General features: G+C 41.7%; 1 pseudogene; it reads left to right on the forward strand.

The window, feature by feature from the left end:
- The first annotated feature begins 11,311 nt into the window (after nucleotides 1-11,311).
- LOC141249390 (uncharacterized) lies at nucleotides 11,312-13,033 on the forward strand (annotated as a pseudogene).
- Nucleotides 13,034-13,130: the final 97 nt, after the last annotated feature.

Here is a 13,130-nt window from a genome sequence, read left to right on the forward strand (position 1 = left end):
GTACTTTTTATTTAAAAAATTAATTGTTTTACTATTTTTCTTAATCTTAGTTATTGTTGACCGATTTCACCTTCAATTGAATTTCTTTGTTGATTTGAGTTGTTTTTGATTGATTTTTGGGTTAAATCTTGTAGAAAACACGTATTTGATCAGCTATTGTTCACTGTCACTAAGGTTCATTAAGCCTTAGATGCGCTTAACAAGTATTCAATTGCGCTTTGAACACTTGGGATGCGCTTGACATATGTAGAACTATTAGTAATGATTTTACTAGTGTCCTTAAGTGCGGAAGAGGTCAGATAGACAATTGAGCGCGCTTTAAGTTGTTAAAGCGCACTTATGTTTCCACACACGAAATTTCTCAAAGGTGAGAACCCTAAGTCACTAGCTGACTCGGGATAAAACTCACCACTACACTTGTATTAATAGAAGAAACAATAACAACTCTAGGTTCAATCACTTTGAAGCTCACTCATAACACTTCCTTCTACAATACTGAGTTCAGCTCTAAAGAACAAATGAAGGCACTCTCAACACTCTCTCTGATTACAAACCAGTATATCACTTAAGCTCTATCTAGCATCTCTATAATTCTCTCAATTTGTAACAGCTAGAGTGAATACAACAGTCCTATATTTATACATAGACCTTAAGCTAAACCTCTACCTTAATTCGTGTAACAAACAAAGACTAAGCACAATGCCACCTCATCAATCCGTGTGCCTTGATCACTTCACCAGAATTAATCAACGGCCTGGACTGATTTGGTTTTGTTCTTCACTTGTTGATCCACGCCACATCAGCAATCCGTGTGCTTTTAGCTCTAACAACCTTCCACGCTGGCGATCCCTGGAGTTGCGTCCCAAAGATTGAACAACTTCTTCTCGCACCTTCCTGTGCACGCAACTTGCACTCTCCCGCTTACCAGCCTTCTCTAGAGTGTTGGCGGTTTTCTTCTGCGCTCTAGCACACCCTAAGCTATGGTGGAACCTCGTGGTCAACTTCTTCTTCTTCATTCAAGCGCGTCTACTACGCCCTCGAAGCTCGATCACTCTCACTTCTTGGTCTTGAATGGATTTATTAAACGTCGTTTGTGAAACTTACTTTCTCCGCTTGGTCTTGAGGCCAGTCAAGCGTATCTCTAAGTGACTTAAGCGCATCCTTACAGATATAGCAATAACCTGGAAGGCTTAAACAAACACTAAGATATTAAACATATTAGTTTGTTATCATCAAAACAAAGAGAAATAGATTAAGCTTTAACAAGACGATTAAAGCTCAACTAACAATTTCCCCCTTTTTGATGATGACAAACTGTAAACAGATAAGCTCATGAATACTTTCTTAAGTGACTAAAATGGAGACAATAATATCAATTTAATCAAGTATTCAGATTCGGAATTTGATCAAAGTATCTTACCAAGTACTTAACCATACCAGTTTTCAAATTCCCCCCGAATTCAAGCACGATCTCATACTTCCCCCTTAATCAAAGAAGGATGTACCTGTGTTCTTCCCCTTTTAACGTCATCGAAAAATTCAAATCTTGGTCATACAGTAAGAAAGATAGGAAAGTGCGCTTGCTAGCTAAGAAGTCATACAAAGAAAGATAGAAGACACTAAGCAACTTATGTAGAGAAAAGTCAAGTTAGTGAAGCTCTCAAAGATATAAAAGTCAGATGCATACTTCATTAAGCTTGTAAGAACTGCCACAAAAGTTGGAGAGCAACCCTAACAGACTAATTCACAAAATGCATATAGCAAAGCAGAAAGAGAAAACAGAAATCAGCAAATGCGCTTAAAAGCGCAACCATCACTACATCTCACACACTACCACCCTTTTCAGAATCGCACCATTGTCACCAGCTTAGAAATAAGCTCAACCATTTCCCTAAGCTGCTTCTCAGCTCTTTCCTGATGTGCCTCCATCGATGCCACTATAACTGACAAATCTGCAGAGCTGGAAGAGGTTCGAGCGCGTGAACTGAGTTCTAAGCGCGAGCTCAAAGGGAGTTTCTCTTCAGTCTTGGGCAGAAGTATAGCAACAATTGCATCGGTGGTAAGAAAGGTAGAACAGGCGTAGTCATGAAGAGATGAATCATACAAACCATCAGCGCGAAGCATCTTGCAAATGAGATAGGGAAAAGGCAGAGGACCAGACGTCGCAGCTCGACACAACACCAAGTGGCTCATCATTATCTGAGTTGTGTTCACCACTTGGTTGGAAATGACTGAAGCCATGATGCAGCAATCTGCAATTGTAACCTTCTCACGATCGTAGTCACGAGGCGTGATGTTGGTTATGATGAAATGGTGAAGCAGCCGCTTAGCTGGTCGGAGCATATCAACGGTGAGCGCAACCTTTGGAACAGTAGAACCAAACACAGCTTTCTTGAGCTGGGTAGCACCTGCGGGCCAGTTCTTCTTGTAGAGCCTGCCGAAGCCGTTAGACTGCTCAGTCAACCCAATGGCCTTAGCGATGTCCTTCACCCGGAAGGATTCTTTGGAGTTACCACGCCAGGTGAACCCTACTGACCATATTCTAGATTCGGATGTTGATACTCTAAGGTGGCGTAGAACTGATATACCATTGCATCATTGCATCGAGCTGGCTCAGTTTCAAGCGTATCCCATCCCTGAAAGCTCAACCACGTGGCGAAGCGCGACACATGTGAAGAATCTTGAAGCCCAGTTAGAAGATCGGAAGTGACGATCTTAGGAAACAGAAAGGACCGCTTCTGAACACCTATGGGAATAGGAGGAAAGTCATTTATCCCAGATTACCTTAGTGCGCTTAGAACGGGTTGAAACGCCAGTAGCTTTCTGTTCGGGCTCGGGTGGAGGAGAGACGTGCTGAGAGCCGTCGGAGGACTCTTATCTCTTCTGACTGAGGAGGAGGAGGAGCAGTAGCCTTGCGCTTCTTACCTTTTCGGCGAAGCGCATCACTCTGTCGATAGGGTTGTTGAGAAGCAAGTGGGAGCGGCGAATCGACACCAGGGCGAGGCATGATCTGAAACCCTTCATCATCCTTTGAGTCTGAGGGAATGCTGGCAAGAAGCTCTTTTGGGCAGGTGAAAATTTGCGCTCCTGGCCTTTTCTTGGAGCCAGGTCTTGAGGGAGTCTCAATACTAAGGATGAATTTGCCCTTCGCATGAGTGGTGTGTGAGGTCTCAGCCGTAGCGTGTCCAAGCTCTTTAGCTGGGTCGTAACCAGCGAGCTCAAGATCAGCCGCAAATAGAGTAAAATCCACCTTTGGGTCATGGGAAAAGAGAGGATCTTTAGAGGTGATAGGGCTCTCTGGTTTGTGAGTTGTGGGTTTAGGATCATCAGTGAGGGTTAGGTCTTCAATGTGATCGGAGGGTGAGGTTGGTCATTTAGTAGGTGAGGTCACTACATGGGAGACGGGTTGTTTTGTGGGGAGAGGGTTCAGTATGGGATGTGTGTGTAGAGGAAGAAGCTTTGGCTATGGCGTTGACAAGGGATTCCACTTTGGCACGAGTAGCTGGGTCAAGCTCACTTAGGATGAGTTTGTCCATGATAACCGGGAGTAAGGAAATGGAGATTGAGAGGAGAAGAAGAGAGATAGAGGTAGATGGGAGAAGGTACAGTAAATGAGGCTAGTCGAATACCTGGTATTTATAGAGCACCCATCAAATCTGAACCGCTTCAAAGCTCCAATCAAATGAAACCTCTGAAAAGTAGCCGTTAGCCGCTTCAACGGTCCAATAATCTTCCGGAAAAGACGCACTAGGCCTGCTTGTAGCCCTCAACGGTCATAAAAGTAGCCGTTGTACTCAGAAAATAGCCGTTACATCACAAAAGCGGCAAGTGGGTTTGACAGCTAGCTGTTTCTTCAAAGTTAAGCAAACCCAACTCGGAAGGAAATCTACCCAGATGCGCTGCAAAGCGCAATAGACCTCAACACTGAAATGCGCTAGAGAATGAAGCGCAACCAGAACCACCTCTGAATAATAATACTGAAGAAGCACAACACTGATTGAGATGAGTAGATGTAAGAGCATGATGTCCAGTTCAATTCTCAAACTACAATGTAAAGCAATTCATGAATAGGAAGATGCACATTTCATATAAGGGACATTAGAGCATTCAATCACTCAAGTTGATGTGGAAGTATGTGAATATACATGTAATGTGGTAATTGGACTTTATGTCACCAAATGAATACTTCTCTAATGTAGAGCTCAATAAAGGACGAGAGAAGCGTTACATCTAGTCAGGCTAAGGACACCTATGCAATGGATCATTTCTTAGGCATGTAATATGGGTAGAAGATGATCACCATTGTCACGTTTTTGGAAAAGAAGAGTATGCATGGACTAAGATTATATCAAATCGAGCTAAACAAGTCAGAAAAATTTAATACTAATTCATTTCAATGAACAACTATAAAGCATGAAAGACTCAAAGCTATCAAGCGCAAGCGACCATAGTTCGTACCTTGATACTAAGCTCGCCAATTCTAGTCAAATAGAGAAATACTTACAGTTCCATTTCCTCGAAGCAAATGGAGTGGTATAAGGCCAAGCTGAACCTGAGGTTTAAGAATACCTGACGATTAAGCGCCTTGGTGAAGATATCTGCCAATTGCCCTTCTGAAGATACGTGAATAAGCTCAATATTCTTGCGCTCCACATGATCACGAAGAAAGTGATGACGTACATCAATGTGCTTCGTTCTAGTATGATGTACAGGGTTCTTCGACACACATATTGCGCTGGTATTATCACAAAAGATAGATATAGTGTCAAGAGTAATACCGTAGTCAATGAGCTGTTGCTTTATCCACAGTACATGAGCGCAACACTGCGCTGCAGCTATGTACTCTGCCTCTGTCGGTTAAAGCGCGGTACAATTTTGTTTCTTGGATCCCCAGGAGACTAAGAAAGGGCCAAGGAACTGTGCCATAACACTAGTGCTCTTTCTATCAGCTAAATAACCTACATAATCTGCATCGGTGTAGCCAACAAGAGAAAGACCGCCCATTTTGGAATACCAAAGGCAAAGATCATCAAACCCTTTTAAATACCTGAAGATGCGCTTTACATGAGAAAGGTGAGAAGCGCGAGGGTCTGATTGTGATCGAGCACAAACACTAACGGCAAAAACAATATCAGGACGTGAACGAGTTAGATACATCAGAGAACCTATCATACCTCGATACATGGTTTCATCTACCTTCTCAGCCATTAAGTCTTTGTCCAGCTTTGTGGTGGTTGAGAGGGGAGTAGGGGAAAGGTTTGGAGTTCTCCATTTGACACTTATTAAGGAGCTCTTTGATGTATTTCTGCTGGTGAATCTCAATGCCTTGATCCATTTGGTTCACTTGAAGCCCTAGAAAATACTTGAGCTCACCAATCATGCTCATACTGAACTTGAGGCTCATGGTGTTCTTAAAGTCTTCTACAAGCTGCATGTTAGTAGAACCAAATATAATATCATCTACGTAAATTTGAACAATGAGAATGTCACCTTTCACTTCCCTTATGAAGAGGGTTTTGTCCACCAAACCTCTCTTGTAGTCATTTTCCACCAAGTACTTAGATAGACAGTCATACCAAGCGCGAGGGGCTTGCTTCAGCCCATAGAGCGCTTTGTCTAGAAAGTACACGTGGTCTGGATAAGCTGGATCTTCAAATCCTGGTGGTTGCTTGACATACACTTCCTCATTAAGCTTACCATTGAGGAAGGCTGTCTTCATATCCATTTGAAACAGCTTGAATCCTTTATGCGCTGCGAAGGCTATCAACAGGCGAATTGCCTCAAGTCGAGCTACTGGTGCGTACGTTTCATCGTAGTCAATGCCCTCTTGTTGGTTGTAACCTTGTGCAACAAGACGCGCTTTGTTTCGTACCACCACTCCACTATCATCCAGCTTGTTTCTAAATACCCAGTGCGTGCCAATTATGCTTCTATCACCTGGCCGGGGTACTAGACGCCAAACTTGGTTGCGCTTGAACTCCTCTAACTCTTCTTGCATGGCTATTATCCAATCTGGATCTTGAAGCGCAATTTGTATGGACTTGGGTTCCGGTAAAGAAACAAAAGAACTACAAGCAAGCAAATTACGAATGTTAGAGCGAGTCTGGGTACCTTTTTCATACGGAGATATAATCGCAGAAACTGGATGTGAGTTCATCTGTTGATAATCGCGCACGGTGACCTCTGTATTGTCTGGTAGCTTCAACGTTGTAGTCTTGGACAAGCTTCCACTACCACCAGAATGGCCACTAGGTCCCGCTTGAGGACTTCCAGGTTGCGCTTCACCATTGCTAGGTCCCGCATGAGAGCTAGAAGGAGGAGCAGAAGTAACAGAGGGAGTTACCTGACCTGGAGAAAGAGGTGAAGGGGGAGCTAGAACTTCAATGGATGGTCCACTTCCATGATCTTCATTCTGAGTGTTGTCCTGTGGAGGTGCTTCTTCACTGGGAATGAAAGCTTCTGTGGCCAAGGGCTGAGAAGCGCATCCTCCACCATCATCATCGTCACTTTCCATACCTGTAGAAGGGATAGAAGGTTGCGCTTAAGGACTGGGACGAGAAGCTGGAGGTAGATCATGGCTAGCGGAATGGACCATCACTGATTTCTGGTACGCTTTCGAGCTCTCCTTCATCAAATTTCACATGAATGCTATCTTTTTCCCTCTGAGTTCTTAGATTGAGAATTCTATATCCTTGGCTAGTAGGCGCATATCCAAGGAAGATAGCCTCGTCGTTCCTAGCATCAAATTTACCCAAGTGTTCTCTCCCATTGTTATTGACGTAGCACTTGCAACCAAACACCCTTAGGTGAGAGATATTCGATGTACGCCCTTTAAGCAGTTCATAGGGAGTTTTCTCAAGAATTGGCCTTAAGAAGGCACGGTTAGTTATATAACATGCTGTGCTCACAGCTTGTGCCCAATAGTGTGGAGAGACACCACTAGAGAGTAGCATTGTGCGTGCCATCTCTTGGAGTGTCCTATTCTTGCGCTCAACCACACCATTTTGCTCAGGGATTCTAGGTGTAGAAAAGTTATGATCTATACCCCTTTCCTCACAAAATGATAGGAACTCACCATTCTTGAATTCAGTTCCATTGTCAGAACGAATTGAACAAATGGGGTGCCCTAGCTTCTTTTCCAGTAAAAGAGCAAGAGTTTGAAACTTTTCAAAGGTTTCTCTCTTGTGCTTCAAGAAAAGAGTCCAGGTATTGCGAGAATAATCATCAACTATTACAAAAATATAGCGATTACCTCCTTTACTCTGCGTTCGTAGTGGTCCACATAGATCCATGTGGAGAAGCTCAAGGGGAGCTTTAGTCTACACTACCTTGATAGAGGGAAAGGAGCTACGAGTCGCTTTTGCTTTTGAGCAGTCTGAGCATGAAGTCATGGATTCCACCTTGATGCGAGGAAGACCACGAACCAGATCTTTGGACTGTAACTTGTTGAGTAGATGTAGACTGGCATGTCCCATTCCCTTGTGCCAAATATTTATCGTCTCAGTGAGTGTAGCTAGACATAGGTTGCGCTTAGGAGAGAAGGAGTGGTCGAAGAGGTAAGTGTTGTCTATGCGCTTGCCCTTTAGAAGCACCTCTTGTTCATGACTGACCACTGCATATTCAGTTGTACTAAAACCATACCTTATTACCTCCTTGATTGCATAATTGTGCTACAACCAGTAGATTGAACCGAAGGTTCTCTACTAAGTTCACATCTCCTATCTGAATGGCTTTGTTGAGATGCGCTTGTCCTTTAGCAATGATCTTCCTTGCTTTTTGTCACCGAAAGAGACGCTGCCTCCTTCCTTAGCTTGGAATGAAAGTAGTAACTGTGGATCACCCGTCATGTGACATGAGCAACCGCTGTCGATGTACCACCTACATTTCATCCCAACCTGCAAAAGTAGAGATCAAGCTTTGATCTCCCATCAAAGCTTGCGCTTCGTGGGAATATTAGACATAGCTATTGCTGAGCTAGTCTTTGGGACTGGCTCAATAGCTAGGATCATTCAGGTCTAACACAATATGAGGTCGCGCTTCACGAAGCGCACCTCTGTGTCTAGAAGCGCATCCGTGCTCAACAGGTAACTGTTGAATACGTGTACGCTTGCCCTTATGTTTAGACATTGGCTTATAGGGCTTACTCTTAAGGACTTTCAAGTCCTTGCACTCTCGCTTGTCATGTCCATTTCGACCACAAAAGGTACAATAATGGTTACCTCTTACATAACCATACTTGCCTTTTCCTTGTCTAAATGGTTCTTTCTTTTGTAAGACTAGAGGCTGAGTTGGGGTTTGCACTTGTTGTTTATACAAATGATGCGCTTTTTCCCCATGAAACCACTCTTTGGTTTCTGAAGGTTGGTCCTCAAGTACCTTTATTCTACTCTTCAAATGAGAGTTTTCACTCTTGTAGGCAGTTAGATCTTGTTCAAGTGATTTAATTTTAGTAGAGAACTCACTTGATTGAGGATGACTGGAAGAAGAGGAAGATTCCTGGGGGTCATATCCCAATTCAGCTCTAGCTTTCACAAAGGCTGTTTGAGGGACAGACTTTGCTTCCACTAGTTTAGTAAGAATATCAAGCTTTGATATGATCTGATCGAGGTTAACATCTTTAGTTGAGTCAGAGTTACTTTCCAACCCTTTACCATGAAAAAGTTCACAAGATTTAGAGAAGAGTGTGGTTTTGTCATGTAAATGTTTGGAAAGCTCAACCAATTCTTCCTTAGCATTATCAAGTTCAACCAGCCGTGCTCTAGCATCAGTTGCTAGAGACTTGTATTGAACCATAAGCTCTTATAAGAGACAGATAAGATTGCGCTTGGGCAAGATGTCAAGGTTCACATCATTTACCTCAATCTTAGAGCCAGAGTCTGAGTCAGATGCGGCGCCAGCCATGAAGCACAAGTCAGGTTGAGCTCCATCTTCTTAATCGTCATCAGATTCTCCCCAAAGCGTGACGAACGCCTGTTTAGGGGGTTGTTTGGTGAAGCTTGAGCTTGAGCTTGGATTCACTTTTGGATGAGGACACGCTTTGGCGAAGTGTCCCTTCTCGTTGCAGTTGAAGCAAGTGAAATCCCTGACATCGTGCTACTTGGAGGTTGTATCGCGCTTGAGGCCGCCTTGTTTCTTAAAAAACTTCTTCACAAGCTTGGTCATCATAGCAACATCTCTATCATCGTCGTCTTCTCCTTCATCATCATTTTCAAGCTTTTGGAGGACGCGTGATAGCTTGAGCGCCATTCCTTTGTTTTCTCGTTCTGAGTGCTTCTCCTCGTTGTTCTTGATTTCCTGAACTTTAAATTTCCCTGCAAGAACAGAGATAGGCAATTTCTCGAGTTTCCTTAGATTGGAGAAGAATCTGCTTGAGAGTTGCATACTTGGAGTTCACCCCATGGATGAACGCCATAGAATACTCCCAAGCTTTCTTTTCCATTCCAGCAGAAAGCATCTTGTCATAGAGGATTTGACACCGAGAATGATAATCAGAAACAAGCTCATTATCCCCCATTCTAATGGAGCAAAATTCGCGGTTAAGCTCAAAAATACGATTGTCCTTCATGTCATCACTACCTGAGTGCATGTTTATTATAGCTTTCCACATCTCTTGGGCAGTGCGGAGTGACATTACCTTGTCAATGTCTTTCCTTGAAAGCGCATTGAGGATGAGCTGTCGCGCTTTGGCATTCTTCTCCATCAGTTGGTACTCTTTAGCTTCCCATTTGGAGTCATCTGTTTCAGAGATCTTCTCATCGCCCTTTTCAATAATTTTCCAGCACTGGTAATCCGTTTGCTGGATGTAATTTTTAGTCATTGTGAGCCACCATTGGAGTTCGCCTTCAACAAGGATGTGGGGCTTAGCGAGAGAAATGCCGAGGTTGAAACTAGCCATTGTTCGAATCTTGAGAATCCTTTGAACTTGTAAAAGGATTAGTGCAAATAGCTAACCTGTAGCTCTAATACCAATTGTAGAAAAACACGTATTTGATCAGCTATTATTCACTGTCACTAAGGTTCATTAAGCCTTAGATGCGCTTAACAAGTATTCAATTGCGCTTTGAACACTTGGGATGCACTTGACATATGTAGAACTATTAGTAATGAATTTACTAGAGTCCTTAAGTGCGGAAGAGGTCAGATAGACAATTGAGCGCGCTTGAAGTTGTTAAAGCGCACTTATATTTGCACACACAAAGTTTCTCAAAGGTGAGAACCCTAAGTCACTAGCTGACTTGGGATAAAACTCACCACTACACTTGTATTAATAGAAGAAACAATAACAACTCTAGCTTCAATCACTTTGAAGCTCACTCGTAACGCTTCCTTCTACAATACTGAGTTCAGCTCTAAAGAACAAATGAAGGCACTCTCAACACTCTCTCTGATTACAAACCAGTATATCACTTAAGCTCTCTCTAGCTTCTCTATAATTCTCTCAGTTTGTAAGATCTAGAGTGAATGCAACAGTCCTATATTTATACACAGACCTTAAGCTAAACCTCTAACTTAATTCGTGTAACAAACAAAGACTAAGAACAATGCCACCTCATCAATCCGTGTGCCTTGATCACTTCACCAGAATTAATCAACGACCTGGAGTGATTTGGTTTTGTTCTTCACTTGTTGATCCACACGACATCAGCAATCCGTGTGCTTTTAGCTCTAACAACCTTCCACACTGGCGATCGCTGGAGTTGCGTCCCAAAGAGTGAACAACTTCTTCTCGCACCTTCCTGTGCACGCAACTTGCACTCTCCCGCTTACCAGCCTTCTCTAGCGTGTTGGCGGTTTTCTTCTGCGCTCTAGCACACCCTAAGCTATGGTGGAACCTCTTGGTCAACCTTCTTCTTCTTCATTCAAGCGCATCTACTACGCCCTCGAAGCTCGATCACTCTCACTTCTTGGTCTTGAATTGATTTATGAAACACCGTTTGTGAAACTTACTTTCTCCTCTTGGTGTTAAGCGCGACTGAGGCCACTCAAGCGCATCTCTATGTGACTTAAGCGCATCCTTACAGATATAGTAATAACCTGGAAGGCTTAAAAAAATACTAAAAGATTAAACATATTAGTTTGTTATCATCAAAACAAAGAGAAATAGATTAAGCTTTAACAAGACGATTAAAGCTCAACTATCAAACCTTACGTAAGTGTTAGTGATTATAAATTTGCTTACTATTTTTTGTGTTAATTTTAGTTCATTGTTACCATCCATCAATTTATTCTGCAAATTTAATTTTACTTATTGTTGCACGACTTCCCCTCTAAATGAACGTCTGTGTTGATTTTAGTTATTTTTAATTGGTTTATGTGTCGAAGGTTGAAGATTGAGGCATATGGGAAAAGCGTTGTGGATGTTGAAGGTGTTTCACTCTGTTCATCTTCTACATTCCAGAGCTACTCAATAAATGTTTATGAAGGGCTGATTAGCATTGGAAAGGGAAGGTACCCTTTTCAAAATGTGGTGTTCAAATGGCATGACTCGAATCTAAATTGTAGTGATCAGTATGTTGGGCATATTAGTTTGGATAGGCATGTAGGTTAAAGGAATGTGAGTATATTGCATTAAGCCAAAACCACATATCCTTGTGGAAGCAAGTGGATTGCACGGAATACAACGTGGAGGAAGATGACGATGATGATGAAGAGATGGGAGATTTAGGGGATAATGAGACATGGATACTAGAGAATTTTTGGAAAATTGGGACCTTTCAGATGTTTTTTTCATTGTTGGTGAAGAAGAAAAACTTATGCCTTCTCACAAGGTTGTATTATCTTTTTCTGGATGTTTTGGACTAGACTTGGAGAAGAAGCTATCCAACTTTAACAATTTAGCTATCCAACCCTTCACGCACTTCTTCAGTACATATATACTGGCAAGACACAGGTATTCTCACATTTTCTTGCTAAATTTGCATCGATTTAATTTCTCTCAATTATTTTGGTAATATTAAAAAGTAGGTTTTTTTAGGATTTTTACTCTTTGTTCTTGATGTAGGTGCGTGAATTCCATTTAAATAAGGAATTTGGCTTTGCAATTTGAAGTCATGTCTTTTGTGAGGCAGTGTTAGGAACTTTTAATGAATGCTTCAAAACAAATAAGAAGCACTTTAATTGTGGAAAAAGTGCGGATATATGTTATCCTACTTCCCAATCCGTGTGTTGCACAACCTTTTCAACTAGACTACCTGGTAATGTTTCACGTCTAAAAAGTTTCTTTCGAACTAGTGAATACACGGACATGGACATATATGTTGAAGATTACAGGTCCTATTCCACACTCTCATAAAATTATAATTTGTTTATGGAGCATCCATTTTATGAAGGTTAGAGGATTGATTTTATCACTTCTCTTTATTCAGTGTTTTTGATAGGATCAAATGGTTTTTCTTACGTTGTATACAATTCACTAATACAATTGATATTTAAATATTGATAATTCCTAAATTATGTTGATAGAAAAAATGTTGGATTACAAATTATAGAAACTTATGAGAAATCCTCCTATTCTACCTACATTTCCAAGTTTTACAAAAGCTTAGCAAGGAAAAGATTTGTTCAGTGAATTCTATCTTTGTCTACGTGGCTTTAGCACTATACATGGTTGGGGCATGTAGATTTGGCATGCTTTTTCTAGCCGATAATTTGCATCCTAATAGACGCCGCTTAACTACAAGTTATGTTTCAAAATAATAGTAATTATAGTATATGTCAGATGATTTATAAAAACTCAATTTTCTCCCCTTACTGCACTGATGATTTAAATTGATTTACTTTGTGGCAGATGTTCACAAATGGGATGAGTGAGAGTTCTTCTGAGAAGGTTTGCATAAGAGAGATTTCAGCAGAGCCTATAAAGACAATGCTTGAATTCATGTAAAATGGGGAGTTAAATTATGAATAAGCTTTGTGTGATGGTACACTGGTTCTCCAGCTGCTTCTACTGTATGATCAATTTGGCATTATACCACTTCAACAAGAATATTGCAAAATACTCCTCAATTGTCTTGCTGCGGTAGTTTGTATGTAACCCTGATGTGTTATTCTCATATATTTTCTTTGTAAAGGTTCTGCCCTCTGTTGACGTGTAACACCAGACCGAGCCTCACGCTCCCGCTACCGCTGTT

The sequence above is a fragment of the Phyllobates terribilis genome, unplaced genomic scaffold (assembly GCF_046119375.1).
Source record: "Phyllobates terribilis strain yellow unplaced genomic scaffold, ASM4611937v1 Scaffold_4532__1_contigs__length_59823, whole genome shotgun sequence".
Lineage (NCBI taxonomy): Eukaryota > Metazoa > Chordata > Amphibia > Anura > Dendrobatidae > Phyllobates > Phyllobates terribilis.